The 14,944-nt window shown below is 45.5% G+C and overlaps 1 pseudogene; it reads right to left on the reverse strand.

Annotated features, from left to right (window-relative positions):
* Positions 1-14,944, reverse strand: part of LOC141060369 (pancreatic lipase-related protein 2-like) — a 92,729-nt pseudogene that overhangs the window by 69,882 nt on the left and 7,903 nt on the right.

Here is a 14,944-nt window from a genome sequence, read left to right on the forward strand (position 1 = left end):
GGGATGCAGCAGCTCAGGCGGTGGTGAGGCGACAGAATTATTATTGCAGGTTATAAGCTTTCCTGAAAAGATGGGTTTTCAGGTTCCGTTTGAAGAATCCGAGGGTGGCGGATAATCGGACGTGTTGAAGCATGGAATTCCGGAGGATAGGGGATATTCGGGAGAAATCTTTGAGGCGGTTGTGTGAGGAACGAATAAGTGTGGAGGAGAATAGGAGGTCTTGGGAGGATCGAAGATTGCGTGAGGGAAGATATTGGGAGATTAGTTCAGAGATATATGGAGAGGACAGGTTGTGGATGGCTTTGTAGGTCAGTGTTAGTAGTTTGAACTGGATTCGTTGGGGAATTGGGAGCCAATGGAGGGATTTGCAGAGGGGGGAGACAGGGGAGTAGCGAGGAGAGAGGTGGATAAGTCGGGCAGCAGAATTGAGGACAGACTGGAGTGGTGCAAGAGAGTTAGCAGGGAGGCCACAGAGGAGAGTGTTGCAGTAGTCAAGGCGGGAGATGATGAGGGCATGTACAAGAGTTTTAGTAGATTGAGGACTGAGGAAGGGACGGATTCTGGAAATATTTTTGAGTTGGAGGCGACAGGAGGTGGCAAGAGTTTGGATGTGTGGTTTGTAGGACAGGGCGGAGTCGAGAGTTACTCGGAGGCAGCGGATTTCAGGTGCGGGAGGGAGCGTGATGCCGTTTACCATAATAGATAGATCGGGTAGGGAAGATACGTGAGATGGAGGAAAGATAATGAGTTCAGTTTTGTCTACGTTGAGTTTTAGGAAGCGAGAGGTGAAAAAGGATGATATGGCTGATAGACACTCCGGGATTCTGGACAGCAGAGAGGTGACATCTGGGCCATAGAGGTAGATCTGAGTGTCATCTGCATACAGGTAGTACTGGAAGCCATGGGACTTTATGAGTTGTCCTAGGCCAAGAGTATAGATGGAAAAAAGTAGGGGCCCCAGGACAGAACCTTGGGGGACTCCAACAGAGAGGGGGTGGAATGAGGAGGTTGTGTGGGAGTGGGAAACGCTGAATGTGAGGTCAGAAAGGTATGAGGAAATCCAGGACAGGGCAAGGTCTTTTATGCCAAGGGCAGAAAGAATCTGTAGAAGTAGGCAGTGGTCAACTGTGTTAATGGCAGAGGACAGGTCAAGGAGGAGTAGGATGGATAACTGTCTCTTAGCTTTGGCTGTGAGTAAGTCATTAGTAATTTTGGTCAGGGCAGTTTTAGTGGAGTGGTGGGGGTGGAAGCCAGATTGCAGTATGTCAAGGAGGGAGTTAGATGAGAGGTGGGAGGAAAATTGAGCATGGACATGCTGTTCGAGGAGTTTGGAAGCAAACGGGAGCAGTGATATGGGGCGATACCTGGGCATAGCAGTTGGGTCAAGGTTTGATTTTTAGAGGATGGGTGTTATGGTGGCATGTTTGAAGGCAGAGAGGAAGGTACCAGAAGTTAGGGATAGGTTGAAGAGATGGGTTAGGGCTGGAATGATCATGTTAGTGAGGTTGGGGAGCAGGTGGTAAGGGATGGGGTCAAGTACACAGGTGGGTGAGGCATGATTTGGATGAGTAAGCTCTCCTTCAGTGATGTTGGAGAGGGAGGTTATTAGTGAAGGGCAGAGGTCAGGTATGTGGAGTGGTTAGTGTTGTGACTGGGTCAACGAGGAGGAAAAAAAGCAACAAACGCTAAGTCTCAGAAAACCAGAGAGGTTGGTAACTATGCAGACTGCAGAGCCCTGATCTTAACACACAACTAGAAGCAGTCGTGTAGCGTGCCTACGGTGGTCCTAGACGCCTCGTCACAACCGGAGAGCTACATAAGCCTAAAGCAGGAAGAGAGGAAAGCTAACTCCCCAGAGCAAACCCCAAAGGAAAGACAGCCCCTCACATGTATTGACGGTGAAGCGAGATGAAAACACAAACAAAGGCAGAAAAATAGGCTGAGCAAATGATGGGGCCAAACTAACTTGAAAGGAAAGGAAAGATACTGTCTGCAATCTGCCAAAAACCCTACCAAAAATAATGTCCAACGCTTCTGATAACAAAATTAACCCTGAAGTCACTAGACTTCTCCCACTATATCAGCACTCTGAAATATTCTGAGACAGAGCAAAAAGAGGCCAATCTAATAAAGGACAAAAAGGCAAGTTGGCAAATACAGATAAATAAGAGTGGAAATTCAGCACAGCCCGGCCGGGCTGGATGACCACACAAAAACTGAGTTGACCAACAAGAGCAAGTGTGAACATTAGCAAAAAACAAACTTAACTTGGGATGACTGGAACAGAGCTGAGTCCAAGACCTGAGAAGCAGACTAATCACCAGCAACAGGATAGGGCATTGGCTGTCTTATATCCAGTCTGATACTCCAGAGATCCAATCACTATCCTCCTCGTCAGGTGGCAGACCATTACCAATTAAACTAACCTCACTACCTCCTGTCACTACCAGAGGGAGAACGGAAGGAGAACTCCCTGCTGGTGGAGCAGAAAATGAGCTCAAAACAGGTTGGGGTGGTGGAACTGTAAAGGTTTGCCTTGTTTGGTCGATCTTGTTTTTGATGTAGGTGGCAAAGTCCTCAGCAGAGATGAGGGGAGTTGGAGGTGGCAGTGGTGGACAGAGGAGAGAGTTAAATGTGCTGAACAGTTGTTTAGGGTGGGATAATGAAGATGCAAAGTTTGTGAAATAGGTCTGTTTAGCAGAGGTGAGGGCTGATTTAAAGGCAAGTGTAGATTGTTTGAAAGCAGTGAAGTCATCTGGCAGGCGTGTTTTCTTCCAACGCCGCTCCGCGAACATGGATGCTTGCCGAAGTTTTTTGGTGACGTTGTGCCAGGGTTGCCTATTGGTTTGTCGCACTTTGCCATGCATGAGAGGAGCGACTGAGTCTATGGCTGATGTGAGGGTGGCGTTGTAGAAAGCGGTGGCACTGTCCGTGTTGTGGAGTGAAGATATGGAGGACAGAGGTATAAGAGAGTCTGAGAGTCTGTGGATGTCTAGGATTGCGAGGTTTCTGTGAGGATGTGCTAGTGGCTGGACATGGGGGGCAGGTGAGGAGGACAGGGATGAGAAGGTGAGTAGATGATTGTCAGATAGGGGGAAGGGAGAGGTTGTGAGATTAGATAGGGAACAGAGGCGAGTGAAGATGAGGTCTAATGTATGTCCATCTGTGTGGGTGGCTGTGGAGGACCACTGAGTAAGTCCAAAGGATGAGGTAAGTGACAGGAGTTTGGAGGCTGCTGGCTGGTGGGTGTCAATGGGGATGTTGAAGTCCCCCATGATGATGGTGGGGATGTCAGAAGAGAGAAAATGGAGGAGCCAGGTGGAGAATTGGTCAATGAAGGCAGTGGCTGAGCCCAGTGGTCGGTATATGACAGCCATTTGGAGATTAGAGGGAGATTAAATACGGACAGAGTGAACCTCGAAAGAAGGGAGGATAAGGGAGGGTGGAGGTTGGATAGGGTTGAAGAAGCAGTGTTTAGAAAGGAGGAAACCCACTCCTCCACATTGTCTGTGGCTAGGGAGAGGAATGTGGGTAAAGTGGAGGCTGCCATAACTCAGTGCGACCGGGGAGGCTGTGTCAGGGGGTGTCAGCCAGGTCTCAGTGAGGGCCAGGAAGGAAGATCCTTAGATCCTTAGATCCTTTCCTTGATGTTGGGTCCTCTGTATGTGACTCTTTGGTCCCTTTATGAAACTCTTAGATTTCTTAATTGCTGTGGAGTACTCTGTATGTGACTTTTGGGTCCCATTATGTAACTCTTAGATCCCCTCCTTGCTGCGGGGTCCTCTGTCTGTGGCTCTTGGGTCCCTTTATGTAACTCTTAGATCCCTCCTTGCTGCAGGGTCCTCTGTCTGTGACTCTTAGATCCCTCCTTGCTGCGGGGTCCTCTGTATGTGACTCTTGGGTCCCTTTATGTAACCCTTAGATCCCTCCTTGCTGCGGGGTCCTCTGTCTGTGACTCTTAGATCCCTCCTTGCTGCGGGGTCCTCTGTATGTGGCTATGTGACTCTTGGGTCCCTTTATGTAACTCTTAGATCCCTCCTTGCGGCGGGGTCCTCTATCTGTGACTCTTAGATCCCTCCTTGCTGCGGGGTCCTCTGTATGTGACTCTTGGGTCCCTTTATGTAACTCTTAGATCCCTCCTTGCTGCGGGGTCCTCTATCTGTGACTCTTAGATCCCTCCTTGCTGCGGGGTCCTCTGTATGTGACTCTTGGGTCCCTTTATGTAACTCTTAGATCCCTCCTTGCTGCGGGGTCCTCTGTCTGTGACTTTTAGATCCCCACCTTACTTCAAAGTCCTCTGTTTTTCAGCTTATTGACAGTGACATTGAATTTGGCCCCACCAATACCAGGAGTGGCACAGAATTCCTGATGCCTGACTCATGTGACTGGAGTATGACACCCAGATAAGAGCTCATGAGCAGCCGGTGGCTCCGGGGCCCAGGTGATATGTGAGGCTCTTGGCGCAGGCCAGACGGGACTTTGCACCAGGATGATATCTCAGCATTTTTTCACACTGAATCTTTTGTTTTTCTCATGTTATCAATTATTAGTTTACTTTTCAGATCTTGTTTTCCTGAAACCTGTCAGTTTTCTGTCCCTATTACTAATATTTAGGAGGGAGGAGGCTGTCCTATATCCTGTGCTTATATGGAGGGTAAGATGGGGCGGCACTTATCATTCATATGATGGGGGTATATAGATTTTATGTATTATTTTATATGCATGTATATATTTATAATTCGCCCACCTGGCATAAGTCCGTCAGCCAGTTTTCCTCCCCACTGTCAGTGAATCCGTGGATCACAAAGTGAGATCTTCTATCTGGTCTAAAGTTGGAGTCAGAGATGGTCCCAGGATTGACGGCGCTCACTTCCTGCAGGGAATTATAAAAAAAATCACACAAATCATGAGAAAGCGTAATAAATCACATCCCGGGAATCACAAAGGTTTCATTGCCGGATTCGGGGCTCATCCTGGTCATGGACAGATCCGGTAGCCCCCCCCCATGTCTGTGATGAGCCCCCTTCTCCTCTAGGCTGAACTCCAATAGACTTTATGTATGGTGTCACTACAGCTGTGTACTAGTAGATTGTCCGGATATTTCCCGGTCACCGAACACATGCGATCCATTAATATAAATCATCTGCCATATTCTGTACATGTTCTAGGTACGATAATTATTGGACCAGTTATGAATGGTAGAAATATCAGCATTTCCCATTTCTGTGAGTATCCCCTACAAGGATACTCGTATAACAGGCTGATCAACAAGTATCCTACTGCTAGGACCCCCAATGATCAGAAGTATTCTGTGGAGTTACCTGCAGTGCCCCCGCATGTGAAGTGATGTATTACACACAACTCATCATAATCAATAGCCTTTCCATGTAATACAGGCCGAGGCCTCCGGGGTCAGAGACGACCTCTATAGCTGCTCAGAGGATCCCGAGCAATGGACACTCCTCATCACACAAGACCCCAGGATCCGGAAGAGAGAGATCTGACCTGATATTTGTTCACATTGTCCTTGGTGTAGAGCAGGAACCGAGTATTGATCTTCTCCGGAGCCCAAGGTAAGCGTCTGATTGGTCTCTGTAGAGTTCCAGCCCACGGGGCTTCGTTTGTGAAGCACCCCACTCTGTTGTAGCAGACCTCCGCTAATACACATAACACAGAAGACACTGATCACACATGGGAACAGAGTGTATACAATGACTGACTCCGATCTGATGCAACCACAACCCTCAGCATGCACTTGTAACGGGGACCAGAGGGGTAGTCGTGGCTGAGGGTGACAGTACTGGCACACCCTGGTCACATAAATACATTGTCCCTTCTGTTGTGCGTTTGATGGCTCACTTACTTGCACATCAGAGTCCTCTCCAGTCTGTTGGGGGTTTCCTTTCCCAAATTCCATGCAAAGACAGGCAGCGTCCAGATCCAATTTTAAACAAACAACTTTACTCAGTTCTTGTCTCAGCTCATCCAGATTAGTCACAGGTACAGCACATGATCCTTCACACATCATAACCTTTCCTTTCCCTGTGCTGTCCCTCACTTTTCCATGAATATCGCAGCGTTCTGTCTGGCCAGCTTAACTATCTTCAGGAGTTCCCTGTCCGTTTCGCCCCGGACATTTAGGAATCTTCCTAAGTAGTTTACTGCCGACATGTTGAAGCTGCCTGTATTCCTTCACCTTCCAGGTGACTTTTGTCCTAGACCCTGGATGAGCTGGGCTCCTTTACTTTAACGATGCGTGGCAGAACTGCCCCGGCCGGGCTCCCAGCCCTACTGACTAAATTCAGGAAGCTCTTTCTATCTTACACAGTTGGCCCCTCCTAACTTAACTAGTTCCTATCTTATTCTTATTACTATCCTACAATGCCTCCCTCTAGTGGGCTAATCCAAACACTACACTTTCCCTCTCTATACAGTACATTACACAACAATATTACAACACACACATATAGCAGCATTATAAGACATAGTAAACGTACAGCTTCTCAGGGACGTATATACGCAGGCAAAGGGGGGCCCAAACTAGTCCTTGTACACCCCTTACACACTGACAGTCACAGAATGGAGATCATTGCTCTAGACTATATGGGATGTGCCACTTTTTCTACAGATCGGAAGAGCAATCGTTCCAGTGACGTCTGTGGCTTGGAGACACCTTCATGGCTGAGGTCCATGGGGTCCTATCTCACAAATCCACAAATATGCAAACACAAGAATCAGTGACTGGACTGAGGCTTCACTCATGATCCAGATCATGTGCAAATACAAATCTACTCAGAGGTGAAGAAAAAGGGTCAAGGGGTAGCAAGAAGGATGGAGACGATCAAAAGGTTCACTGGTGCCTCAGTGAGAAGCCAGAAGAGAAAGAGACGGCAGAAAGTTGAGGAGAAAGTCCACATCTAGATCAGGAGAAGGGTAAAAGGAAGGAAAGAATCAAGAGAAGGTGTAGAAGAGGAATATACAGGGGAAACACAGGAAGTGAAGGTACAGAAGACAGAAGGTTCTAGAGAAAGTCCACATCTAGATCACATGAAGGAGTAGGGTAAAAGGAAGGAAAGAAAGAAGAGAAGGTGTGAAAGAGGAAAATACGGGGGAAAGGAAAGTGATGGTACAGAAGACAAAAGATTCTGGAGAAAGTCCACATCTAGATCAGGAGAAGGTGAAAGGTAAAAGGAAGAAAAGAAGGAAGAGAAGATGTAGAAGTGGAGGATACAGGGGAAACAAGGAGAGTGAAGGTACAGAAAACAGAACGTTCTGAAGAAAGTCTACATCTTGATCATGAGAAGGGTAAAAGGAAGGAAAGAAGGAAGAGAAGATGTAGAAGAGGAAGATACGAGGGAAACAAGGAAAGTGAAGGTACAGTTCTGAAGAAAGGCTACATCTAGATCATGAGAAGGGTAAAAGGAAGGAAAGAAAGAAGAGAAGATGTAGAAGAGGAAGATACGAGGGAAACAAGGAAAGTGAAGGTACAGAAGACAGAAGGTTCTGAAGAAAGGCTACATCTAGATCAGGAGAAGGAGAAGGGTAAAAGGAAGGAAATATGAAAGAGAAGATGTAGAAGAGGAACATACAAGGGAAACAAGGAAAGTGGATGTACAGAAGGTTCTGGAGAAAGTCCAGATCATGGAAAGGGTAAAAGGATGGAAATGAGGAAGAGAAGGTATAGAAGAGGAAGATACAAGGGGAACCAGGAAAGTGATGGAAGAAAAGAAAGAAGGAATGGAAGGAAGAGAAAACAGAAGTGTCACTGTTATGAATGAGTCACCGTAGGAGGCAAAAGCAGAAATACAAGCTACGTCCAGAAAACCAGAGAAGTTGGCAACTATCAGATTGCAGACCCCTGAACCTATCAACACAACTAGCAGTAGCCGTGGGGGGTTCCTACGATGCCCTAGAGCCCTCGATCACAGCCGGAGAAATACATAGGCCTAAAGAAAGAAAGGGGAAATCTAAACTGCCCCAGAGCAGACCCCAAAGCAATAGGCAGCCCCCAACATATAATGATGGTGAAGCAAGATGAAAATACTAACACAGACAGGAAGATAGACTGAGCAAAGACGGGGCCACAAAACTACCTAGATAGGAAAGGACAGGAAGGCTGCTGTCTGCAATCTGCCAAAACCCTATCAAAGACATAAGCCAACCAGCTGATATGAAAAAGACCCTGAAGCAGCTAGGCTTCAACAACTGAATCAGCACTCAGGTATTTTCAGAAGACAGAGCTAAAGGAATTCAGCACACCCCAGCAGGGAATGGCAGAAATCCAGAAAAACAAAGCAAAAACAAAGTCAAAGCACAAAAGCAAAAGGCCGAGCAGCAAACTTCGCTTTGGAGGAGCAGGAATTCAGACTGGTCTCCAAGGATCCCACAGAGAAATCACCCGCAGGGCAGAAGGGCGTCGGCAGCATTATATCCAGTCCGTAACTCCACTCAGCCAGTCACAATCATCAGCCTCAGGTGTTTGACAATCAGGCTCACTACCTTTCTTTACCAGAAGAGGGAGTTCCTCAGGCCTCAGTAAAGAAGGGGAAAATGAACTCACAACAGTACCTCCCCCTTGAGGAGGGGTCACCGAACCCTCAACTATGCCACCAGGGCGATCAGGGTGAGCCCGATGAAAGTCACGCACCAATCGTTTGGCATGAATATCAGAGGCGGAGACCTAGGAATTATCCTCCTGATCATAACCCTTCCACTTAACCAAATACTGGAGTCTCCGTCTAGCCAGACGGGAATCCAGTACTTTCTCTACCTCATACTCCATGTTACCTTCAACCAATACAGGGTCTGGAGGTGCCACCCCCGGAACAACAGGTTCAACAAACCTCTTCAACAAAGATTTATGGAACACATTATGGATTTTAAATGTGACAGGAAGAGCCAAACGAAAAGAGACCGGATTAATAATCTCCACAATCTTGTAAGGTCCAATAAATCTAGGCTTAAACTTAGGAGAAGCCACCTTCATAGCAATATTTTTTGATGATAACCACACCATATCACCAACCTTAAACTGGGGACCAATGGTCCTATGTCGGTTGGAAAACCGCTGGGCCTTCTCCTGGGAGAGAAATAACTTATCCACCACTTGGTCCCAGATCTGGTGCATTCTCTCCACCACAGTGTCAACACCTGGGCAGGCAGAGGGCTCCACCTGCTCTGAAGAAAATCGAGGATGAAACCCAAAGTTACAAAAAAAAGGTGACATCAAAGTGGCAGAACTAGCTCTATTATTCAAAGCAAATTCGGCCAAGGGCAAAAATGAAACCCAATCATCCTGATCAGCAGAAATAAAACATCTCAAATATGACTCCAAGGTCTGGTTTGTTCTCTCTGTCTGCCCATTGGTCAGAGGGTGAAAAGCAGAGGAGAAGGACAACTGAATTCCCAGCCTGGAACAGAAAGTTCTCCAAAATCTAGACACAAACTGCACTCCTCTGTCAGATACAATGTTCTCAGCAATCCCGTGCAAACGAACCACCTGTTGTAAAAACAGGGGCACCAACTCAGAGAAAGACGGCAACTTAGGGAGTGGTACAAGATGAACCATCTTAGAGAACCTATCACAAATCACCCAAATAACAGTCATCCTCTGAGAGACAGGCATATCAGAGATGAAATCCATTGAAATATGGGTCCATGGCCTCTTGGGGACAGGCAAAGGCATCAACAACCCACTAGAGCGAGAACACGATTTAGACCGGGAGCACGTCCCACAGGACTGCACAAAATTCCTGACATCACGAGACAAGGAGGGCCACCAAAAAAACCGACTCACCAGATCTCTAGTACCAAAAATACCTGGATGACCAGCCAAAGCAGAGCAATGAACTTCAGACATCACTCTCTTCTTCCACTGGTCAGGAACTTACAACTTTCCACTGGGACAACGCTCAGGTTTGTCCTCCTGGAACTCTTCCAGAGCACGTCTCAAATCAGGCGAGATGGCAGAAAGAACTACCCCTTCGCCTAAGATGGTAGCAGGCTTGGTCACCACAGAAGAATCAGCAAGGAAGCTCCTAGAGAGGGCGTCTGCCTTGACATTCTTTGTTCCAGGAAGAAAAGAAACCACAAAATCAAAACGTGTAAAAAACAAGGTCCACCTAGCCTGTCTAGGGTTCAAGCGCTTAGCCGACTCTAGGTAAATCAAATTCTTGTGGTCAGTGAGGACCACGACTTGATGCTTAGCTCCCTCCAACCAATGTCTCCACTCCTCAAATGCCCATTTCATGGCCAACAGTTCCCTATTCCCCACATCATAGTTACGTTCAGATGGAGAGAACTTTCGGGAAAAGAAAGCACAGGGATTCATTTTAGATGTTACAGGATCCTTTTGGGACAAAACAGCTCCTGCACCAATCTCAGAAGCATACACCTCTACCTGGAATGGAAGTGAGACATCAGGTTGCCGCAAAACCGGGGTGGAGGTGAATCTTCGCTTCAACTCCTGAAAGGAAGAAACAGCCTCCGGAGACCAATTTAACACATCAGCACCCTTTTTAGTCAAATCAGTCAATGGCTTGGCAATACTAGAAAATTTTGCTATAAATTTCCGATAAAAATTAGCAAAACCCAAAAACTTCTGGAGGGCCTTCAAAGAAGTGGGCTGAACCCAATCGTGAATGGCCTGTACCTTGGCCGGGTCCATTTCAATAGTTGACGGGGACAAAATAAATCCCAAAAAAGAAATCCTCTGTACTCCAAAAAGGCATTTAGATCCCTTGACATACAGGGAATTCTCCCTCAAGATCCGGAACACAGTCCGAATATGTTCCACATGAGAATCCCAATCCTTGGAGAAGATCAAAATATCATCCAGATAGATAATTAAAAATTTATCGACAAAATCTCGGAAAATATCGTTCATGAAGCACTGGAAGACAGAAGGGGCATTAGTGAGCCCAAAAGGCATCACCAGGTACTCAAAATGTCCCTCCGGAGTATTAAACGCCGTCTTCCATTCATCCCCATGCTTAATGCGAATAAGATTATACGCCCCCCTGAGGTCAAGCTTGGTAAACCAGCAAGCACCTTTAACTCTGGAGAATAGATCAGAAATCAGGGGTAACGGATACTGATATTTAACAGTAATTTTGTTGAGGGCACGATAATCAATACAAGGTCTTAATGATCCATCCTTTTTGGCTACAAAAAAAAAACCGGCACCCAAGGGTGACGAGGATGGTCTAATATGACCCTTCTCCAACGCCTCCTTAATATAGGATCGCATAGCCTCGTGCTCGGGTACAGATAAATTGAAGAGCCGACCCTTGGGCTCAGTTCAATTGCACAGTCATAACTCCTATGAGGAGGCAGAGACGCAGACTCATTCTCACTAAATACATCATAAAAGTCCGCCAAATAATCAGGAACATCATGCGACTGAGGAGAGGTGGAAAACACCGGAGCCTCACTAAAGGCACACCGACAACCCCAACTCACCACAGACACAGATTTCCAATCCAAAACTGGATTATGAATCTGTAACCAGGGAAACCCCAGAACAACAGTATCATGCAGATTATGCAACACCAGAAATCTGCAATTTTCTTGATGGTCTGGGGCGACCCGCATTACCACCTGGGTCCAAAACTGGGGTTTATTTTTAGCCAAAGGAGTAGCATCAATTCCCCTCAAAGGGATAGGCGTCTGCAGAGATGTCATCGGAAATCCACAACGTTTAGCAAAATCCAAGTCCATTAGGTTTAGGGCTGCTCCCGAATCCACAAACGCCTTGGCGGAAAATGTGGACAGGGAGCAGATCAGAGTAATAGCCAGAAGAAACTTAGGTTGAACACCCCCAACAGAAAACGTGTGTGCAAAGCGTTTCTCCCGTCTGGGACAGACAGAAATAATATGCGAGGCATCTCCACAGAAAAAACACAACTTATTACGCCTTCTGAACTCCTGACGCTGCTCTATGGAAAAAACTCTATCACATTGCAAAGGTTCAGACCTTTGTCCAACAGGTGGCAACACCTCTCGTGCAGCTTTGCGTTCGCGCAAACGCCGATCAACCTGAATGGCTAATGACATAGAATCGTCAAGACCAGAGGGAACAGGAAATCCCACCATAGTATCTTTTACGGCTTCTGACAACCCCTTCCGAAAGAGAGCAGCCAAGGCATTATCATTCCAGGTAGTAAGTGCTGCCCACTTTCGGAATTTTTGACAGTACAATTCTGCAGAATCTCGACCCTGGCTCAATGCCAGCAGGGTCTTTTCTGCCTGATCAATGGCATTAGGTTCATCATACAGCAACCCCAAAGCTTGAAAGAATGCATTCACATTAGTCAGAATAGAATCATAGAATCATAGAATCGTAGAGTTGGAAGGGACCTCCTGGGCCATCTGGTCCAACCCCCTGCTCAAAGCAGGATTCGCTAAATCATCCCAGTCAGATGTCTGTCCAGCCTCTGTTTGAAGACTTCCATTGAAGGAGAACTCACCACTTCTCGTGGCAGCCTGTTCCATTCATTGATCACTCTAACTGTCAAAAAGTTTTTTCTAATATCTAATCTGTGTCTCCTCCCATTCAGTTTCATCCCATTGCTTCTAGTCTTTCCTTGTGCAAATGAGAATAAAGTTGATCCTTCTACAATGTGACAGCCCTTTAGATATTTGTAGACAGCAATTAAGTCTCCTCTCAGTCTTCTCTTTTGCAAACTAAACATTCCCAAATCCTGCAACCTTTCCTCATAAGACAGGGTTTGCAGACCGGTCACCATTCTGGTTGCTCTTTTCTGAACTTGCTCCAGTTTGTTGATGTCTTTTTTAAAATGTGGTGCCCAAAACTGGACACAATATTCCAGATGAGGTCTGACCAAAGAGGAGTAGAGGGAAATAATGACTTCACGTGATCTAGACTGTATGCTTCTGTTAATACATCCTAGAACTGCATTTGCCTTTTTTGCTGCTGCATCACACTGTTGACTCATATTCAGTCTGTGATCTATTAGTATACCCAAGTCTTTTTCACATGTGCTGTCACTTAGCCCTATTCCTCCCATTCTATATATGCTTTTTTCATTTTTATTGCCCAGATGTAGTACTTTGCATTTCTCCCTGTTAAAAACCATTCTGTTAGTTACTGCCCACTTCTCCAGTTTATTTAAATCTTTTTGAATCCTCTCTCTCTCTTCTCTAGTATTAGCTATCCCTCCTAGCTTTGTGTCATCAGCAAATTTAATCAGTTTACCCTCAATTCCTTCATCTAAATCGTTGATAAAGATGTTGAACAATACAGGGCCCAGGACAGAGCCCTGTGGTACCCCACTTGAGACATTCTTCCAACTGGATGTGCAGCCATTTACGACCACTCTTTGGGTCCGATCACTAAGCCAGCTATGAATCCACCTAACAGTTGCCTTGTCCATTCCATACTTAGTCATTTTTTCAATAAGGATTGTATGAGAGACTTTGTCAAATGCTTTGCTGAAGTCAAGATATACTATATCTACAGCATTTCCTTGATCCACCCAATCAGTGATACCGTCATAGAAGGAAATTAAGTTAGTCTGACATGACTTATTAGTTACAAACCCATGCTGACTCTGTTTGATCACTTCATTCTTATCCAGGTATTGACTTACATGTTGTTTAATAATTTGTTCAAAGATCTTTCCTGGTATAGAAGTCAGACTCACTGGCCTATAGTTGCCTGGGTCCACCTTCTTCCCCTTTTTGAAGATAGGAACAACATTTGCTCTTCTCCAGTCTTCTGGCACTTCTCCTGTTCTCCAAGAATTTTCAAAGATTATGGAGAGTGGTTCAGAAATTTCTTCTGCTATCTCCTTCAGTACTCTGGGGTGTAATTCATCTGGACCTGGAGACTTGAATTCATTTAGGTTAGCTAAGTGTTTCCTCACTATCTTTCTGTTTATAGATATCCTGGATTCTTCTATTCCCTTAATAGGACAGTGAATAACAGTTGGTGTTACATTTCCTTTCTGAGAGAAAACAGATGCAAAATAGGAATTTAAAAGTTCAGCCTTCTCAACATCCTGTCTTACCATTTCATCATTTTCATCCTGTAAAAATCCTATAGCATCTTTGACTTTTCTTTTACTTTTGACATATCCCCAAAATCCTTTATTATTGCTTTTGACATCTCTTGCAAGCCTCAATTCATTTTCAGCTTTAGCTAATCTGATTTGTGCCCTGCAGATTCTGCAGACAGCATTATATTCTTCTTTAGATATGCCTCCCTCTTTCCATTTTATAAACATTTTTTCTTCCTTTTTAGCATGTGCTTAAGTTCTGTGTTCACCCATCCTGGTTTCCTTAAATGCTTCCTATTCTTCCCTCTTTTCGGAATTGTTAACAACTGTGCTTTGAGAATTTCATTTTTCAAGATTTCCCATCCTTCCTGGACATTTTTGTCTTTAAGGATATCCAGCCATTGGATCCCTCCAATTATCTTTCTGAATCCCTTAAAATCTGCCTTTCTGAAATCTAACCTTGACGTCTGAGTCTTCACAGGTCTTCCGCCTCTAGTTATCCAAAATTCTAAAATAGCATGGTCGCTATCTCCTAGGGTTCCAGCCACTTTTACCTCCTCAACCATTTCCTCCCTGTTTATAAGGATTAGATCCAAGGTAGCAGTTCCCCTTGTTTTCTCCCCTACCTTTTGGAAGATAAAGTTGTCAGCAAGAGAGGATAAGAATTTCCTTGACCTGTTAGTTTTGCCTGAGAGAGATTCCCAAAAAATGTCTGGATAGTTGAAATCTCCCATGACAACTATGTCATATTTTTTGGAGAACTTGGCCATTTGATGCATAAAGAGTTCATCCATATCTTCAGCTTGCACAGGCGGCCTGTAGTAAATGCCTACAATGGTGTCCTTTCCATTGTTCTGTCCTTGTATTCTTACCCAAACAGTTTCCACAGAACTCCCAGTCTCTGAAGCTTCAATCTCTGTGCAGAT

The sequence above is a fragment of the Dendrobates tinctorius genome, unplaced genomic scaffold, assembly GCF_039654945.1.
Source record: "Dendrobates tinctorius isolate UK_male_01 unplaced genomic scaffold, ASM3965494v1 ptg000236l, whole genome shotgun sequence".
NCBI lineage: Eukaryota > Metazoa > Chordata > Amphibia > Anura > Dendrobatidae > Dendrobates > Dendrobates tinctorius.